Here is a 6,000-nt window from a genome sequence, read left to right as displayed (position 1 = left end):
TTTTTTTTTTTGAGATGGAGTCTTGCTCTGTCACCCAGGCTGGAGTGCAATGGCATGATTTCGACTAGCTGCAGCCTCTGCCTCCCAAGTTCAAGCGATTCTTGTGCCTCAGCCTTCTGAGTAGCTGGGACTACAGGAATGTGCCATCACACTTGGCTAATTTTTGTATTTTTAGTAGAGACTGGCTTTCACCATGTTGGCCAGGCTGGTCTCGAACTCCTGACCTCAAGTGATCTGCCTGCCTCGGCCTCCCAAAATGTTTAGATTACAGGCATGAGCCACCGTGCCTGGCCTGATTACCCTAATTCTTAAGAGATACTAGCTTCATCTTAAAAAGTATGTTAGCTGTATGAAGAGAGAGGTCTGTTCTGGCTTTAATATCTTTGGTCCTTCCCTACCTAGAACAATGATGTCAGTGATTATTTTGTATGAATAAAGGCTGAATTTGAACTTACTGTCTAGATTTATTGCTAAGAAAACTTTCTCTACATTTCTTGGGAGTACTTAGCATTTAAAAAGATATCCTGAATGACCTGATACTTAATTTTGGAATTTCATTCCCTTGAATTGATTGAGAAGGATGTAAAAGTTAAGTGACAAAGTAAAGAAAGGTGCCTTTGGTGGGGCACTTAAGCTACATAATTCTGAAGCCTTATGTTTTCAAATGTAATTGCAAAAGAAAACTTTATAATATCTTGTAAATAGAAAGCTTGAAGTATAAATAAACATCCTTTTAGTCAAAGCATTTTATTTGGAATGGATATGAATGATAGAAGACAAATTTTGCTAAATGATTGAAAATGTACTTCTTCTTTAGAAAGAAAGAAAAAAGTACTTAATATTTTTAATTAAAAGTGAAAATTATATAAATGAAATATGAGTGTACGGTAGTCTCCCCTTATCCACGATTTTACTTTCTGCAGTTACAGTTACCTGTAGTCAACCACCATCCAAAAATAGGTGAGTATAGTATGAGAACGACATTTTTAGAACAACCACGTTCATATAACTTGTATTACACTATATTATTCTGTTTTTTATTGTTAATCTCTTACTGTAGCCTATTTTAAAATTAAACATTATCATAGGTATGTATGTATGGGAAAAAAACACAGTATATAGAGGATTTAGTACTATCCATGGTTTCAGGCGTCCATTGGGGATCTTGGAATGCATCCACCTAGAGAAGGGGTGACTGTTGTACTCCTTAAATTTCCTTCACAAAGAGAAGGCAGCATAATGCTTACTTTTTTTAACCATTGAAGATATGCTATTTGGCATATAGGTCATAGGCAGATTTTTTACTTATATAAAATTTTTGAGACAGGGTCTTGCTTTGCTACCCAGGCTAGAGTACAGTGGTGAAAACAGCTCTCTGCAGCCTTGACCTCCTGGGCTTAAGCAATCCTCCCACCTCAGCCTCCTGGGTAGCTGGTTGGGAAAAATCACCATGCTTGGTTTTTTCATTTTTGTAAAGGTGAGTTCTCACCATGTTGCCCGCGCTGGCCTTGAATTCCTGGGCTCAAAGCAGTCCCCCTGCCTTGGCCTCCCAAAATGTTGGGATTACAGGTGTAAGCCACCTGTATTTTTAAAAAGTGTCTTTATTCTTACCAATGCCTAACATTGTGTGTCATGCTTCCAATATAAAATGCATGTGATTTTAGTGGGAAGCTGTGACGGCTGAACAAATATATAATGAAGTAATTAACCATAATTCTTCTTTGTTTGTTTTTGAGACAGAGTCTTGGTCTGTCACCCAGGCTGGAGTGCAGTGTTGTAGTCATGGCTCACTGCAGCCTCAACCTCCCAGGTTTAGGTGATCCTCCCATTTCAGCCTCCTGAGTAGCTGGAACCACAGGCACTCACCACCACACTTTACTAATTTTTGTAATTTTTTTTATAGAGGTGAAGTCACTCTATGTTGCCTAGGCTGGTCTTGCACTCCTGGATTCAAGCCATCTGCCTCCCTCAGCCTCCCAGAGTATTACAGGCATGAGCCACTGCACCTGACTCATAATTCCTCTTTTAATGATGTTTTGACAAAGTATTTTGTCAGAAACTTCTCTATTGGGATTAGAAATGATAATGGTAGCATAAGAAGGTGATGATTTTATATCAACTGGATTATTGTGTGAAAATGTTACTAAATACCAACTAAAATGATATACTACACATAAAAGTATGAAATATGTGTGGTGTCATGGGATAAGTTAGAAGTATTGGCTGAAAGTTCAGGAGGATTAAGAAACTTGTTCTCAGAAAGTTGACAGAAATGACCTATTGTAAGATTGACATGTGCTGCTTTTAATAGGTTTTCCAGGATATGAATATTAGAAGAGAAACTTTCCTACCTCTACCTAGCAGGTCTTGGGACCAGAATGCTTAGTAAATAACTACCTGAACGGAAGTCCAATTTGTCTTCGCAGTGGAGAAGGGAGGGAGATCTTTTAGGCAGAGCCAGGGCTGCTAACTTTTTACTCTGTCTTCACTGTATTAGATTTTAGGATGGGAGGTCTGGTGTGGTGGTTGTTTTTAAGACTCCTAAAAAATGCAAACAGGCCAAACCTCTGCTTATTGATAGTTGCAATTCCATAACTGGGAAATGCCTTTTAATTCTTCTCTTTATGTGAATTCCAGATTGTTCTATGAAAGACTGGTGTCTTTTCAAGATTAATATTCAGTGACTACATACTGATGCTGCTGTGTTAAATATAGAAATAATTCTTTCCTGATTAGTAAGTAGTTGCTGCTCAAAGGGTGGATCCCCCACATCCTTCCCTCTTATAGCTCCTCCCTAAGGGATGTCCCATCACTGCCTTCTCATGCTACAGCAGCTTCAACCCTTAAAAGTTTAAGGGTGGTATACCAAGGAGGGGCTTAGGAGTCTGCTTCCACACTGTAAAGCACCTATGTTTTGATAGTTCATTGCATGTTCTTTACTAGTCAATAAATATTTCAGACATGACCCCTGGGTATATAGGTAGGAAAGTTTCTCTTAACTTTTATATCCTGGGAAACCATAGGAAGCACATGTCTATTCTATGAATAGAAACCCAGGTTTGGGAAGTGCAAAATGTAAAAAAGATTTTGATAAGTGTATCAACTACAGCAGGGCCTCACATGGCTTTTTTTTTTTTTTTTTTTTTTTTAAGACAGGGCCTTACTCTGTCATCCAGGCTGGAGTACAGTGGTGCATTCTCAGCTTATTGCAACCTCTGCTTTCCAGGCTCAAGCTGTTTTTCAGCCTTAACCTTCTGAGGAGCTAGGGACTACAGGTGTGAGCTACTTCTTTCATAGACTTTAATATGCTAATACACATTGTTCCCCTCTAAAAATCAAGTATGGTGCCCTTCATACTTTCTTGGCCAGGGAACATCTTTGTAGATGACCACTCTTAGAGGACTAGTATTCTGGAGAATACAGTTTATCAATGGCTGTTGTACTCTTACCTTCTGTAAATGTGTACTTAAATCAGTGTAATGCAATGTTGGGCACATGAGGAAATACGCAGTAGATTTTTGCCTTTAAGGAGTTTAAAATGGAGATGATTACAAATGATATGTGTTCACAATTCCATTTAGTAATTAGATCACTCTGATTGAAATTTGTTCCTTTGCTGTTTTATTTTGGGCGAGAAACATTATTTGGAAGAGCTGTGCTTATGAAGTTGTAAGAGGAGTCTACACCAAATGTTGTAAATGGTGCAGAAAGCATTGAAATAACTAGGTGATAAATTGTTTACATAAGCAATGTATATCTTTTAGGATTGGGTAAAGACATTTGTTTTTGGAAGTGATTTTATTGTGTAGAAGGCAGGCACAGTTTCATGATTTATGATTGTTTAAAAAGACCATGAGTTTGTTAGAAATGAACTTTTGTTGTTGTTGTTGTTGTTGTTGTTGTTGACACAGAGTCTCGGTCTGTCGCCAGGTGCCAGGCTGGAGTGCAGTGGCGTGATCTCAGCTCACTGCAACCTCCGCCTCCCGGGTTCAGGCAGTTCTGCTTCTTCATCCTCCCGGGTAGCTGGGACTACAGGCACATGCCACCATGCCCAGCTAATTTTGTTTTTTTTTTGTATTTTTAGTAGAGACGAGGTTTTACCATGTTGGCCAGGATGGTCTTGATCTCTTGACCTCGTGATCTGCCCATCTCGGCCTTCCAAAGTGCTGGGATTACAGGCTTGAGCCACCGCGCCCGGCCTATAAATGAACTTTTAAACAAAATTTGGGTATCAATGTTTGGTAAACTTGTGTCTTTAGCTTGTATCTGGTGAATCAGAAGCCTGTGTATTTGCTGTGTTGTTGTGTTTCATTCTAATTGGAAAATTTGTGCATGTTAGTGAGTACTTTGGATGTGATCATTCATATAGTTTAACACATTTGAGGATCTTTTGAGTAGGAGTAGGGTTTATATGCTTGAGGGATAAGACTTAGCCATGAACGTAAACCTTCAATTGACAATACGTTGTTGAAAAAGACCGTGTTTATGAGTGCAGAAACATAAGATAGTAAGAGTCCAGAAAATGGTGCAAGCAACAAATAAGAAAGGTTATTGGATGCCAGGTGAGGTGGCTTACATCCCAGCACTTTGAGAAGCCGAGGCGGGCGGTTCACTTGATGTCAGGAGCTTGAGAGCAGCCTGGCCATCATGACGAAACCCCATCTCTACTAAAAATACAAAAATTAGCTGGGTAGCATGGTGGTGTGTGCCTGCAGTCCCAGCTACTTGGGAGGCTGAGGCAGGAGAATGACTTGAACTTGAGAAGTGGAGGTTGCAGTTAGCCGAGATTGTGCCGCTGAACTCCAGCCTGGGTGACAGCATGAGACTGTCTTTAAAAAAAACGGAAAGAAGGATTATTGGAAGATTCATTTCAGGGATTGGTAGTCAAGGGAGGTTGAATGGGGGCTGACTTTGAAGGATGAATAAGTCAGCATCCAGAGCAACGTTTGTTTTTGATTGGAAGAGGTGAAGGGAGTTGGGAAGAATAGGAACAGTGGCATAGTAAAAATACCTGTCTGATAAAATCAGAGAGTTTGATTAGATTAGTTGGACCTTAAACAATAAAGCTAAGAAATAAAGGGAATGAGATGTTCTTGGATTTTTGAACAGAGGAGTTGTGTGGTAAAAATGTCCTTTTGCAAAAGTTAAATGTGGGTGGCAGCGTGCAAAATGACTGGAAGGGAGAGTGTTAACCAGATAAAGACCATTTCCCAGCCAAATTAACATTTTATTAATATATATAAATAGAAAAGTGTATAGTAAAGTAATGGATGGAATTGTAGCTTGAACCAGACAGTGATGATTAGTAAATAGGATCCATGGTGTGGATTTTGATAACAATTGTAGATGCCCAAAGACCTCACATTTTCCACCATGCATTTCAATCATGCATAAAAGTGAGGTCCTAATAGAAAGCACAAGCATAGTCCATATGTTTATAAATTTTTTAATTCCAGGAGGAAAGGCAAGTTATGTGGCTGCTGACCTTGGTCCTGAATGGTAGCTAAAGTAGTGTTTTCTGAGAAGAGTGTTGAAGTGTGGATAGTGCTGCAGTCTGATGGGCTGGTCAGCAACCAGTTTTAACTAATAAAGTGCCTGAAAATGGCAAGATTTTTTTACTCACATCTATTAGTGGTTAAGAGTACATATTACTGGACCAGACAACCTTCAGTACAAATCTCAGCACAGTCACTTGTATTTGTAAGTCACTTTACCTGTGTGTGCCTTAGTGTTTTCCTCTGTACATATCTTGGGATTGTTAGCATTAAATGACCCATTCCATTTAAGGTTCATAGAACATTGACACATAGCCAGTGCTCTATAAAGTTAATAATTATTATCATCCATATATATTTTTCTATACTGTGAGACAAATATGGAGGGATTCCAAGGGAAGAGTTACTGGTTTTGTTACATATTTTCTATATTATACAGAATTCCATGCCATTGCATACTGTTTTCTTAGACTCTGCAAACAAGTTTATTAGCAACAAATTTTTA

The 6,000-nt window shown here is 38.9% G+C and overlaps 1 protein-coding gene across 6 annotated transcripts in view; it reads left to right on the top strand.

Moving 5' to 3' along the window:
• The window catches only part of ZNF638 (zinc finger protein 638), a 159,171-nt gene that overhangs the window by 69,801 nt on the left and 83,370 nt on the right, over positions 1-6,000 (top strand). The gene's annotated exons all lie outside the window — the stretch shown is intronic.

This window comes from Cebus imitator, unplaced genomic scaffold (assembly GCF_001604975.1).
Source record: "Cebus imitator isolate Cc_AM_T3 unplaced genomic scaffold, Cebus_imitator-1.0 Scaffold23, whole genome shotgun sequence".
Lineage (NCBI taxonomy): Eukaryota > Metazoa > Chordata > Mammalia > Primates > Cebidae > Cebus > Cebus imitator.
Note: the sequence above shows the minus strand (reverse complement) of the source record. Positions and strands in the feature narration are given on the sequence as shown.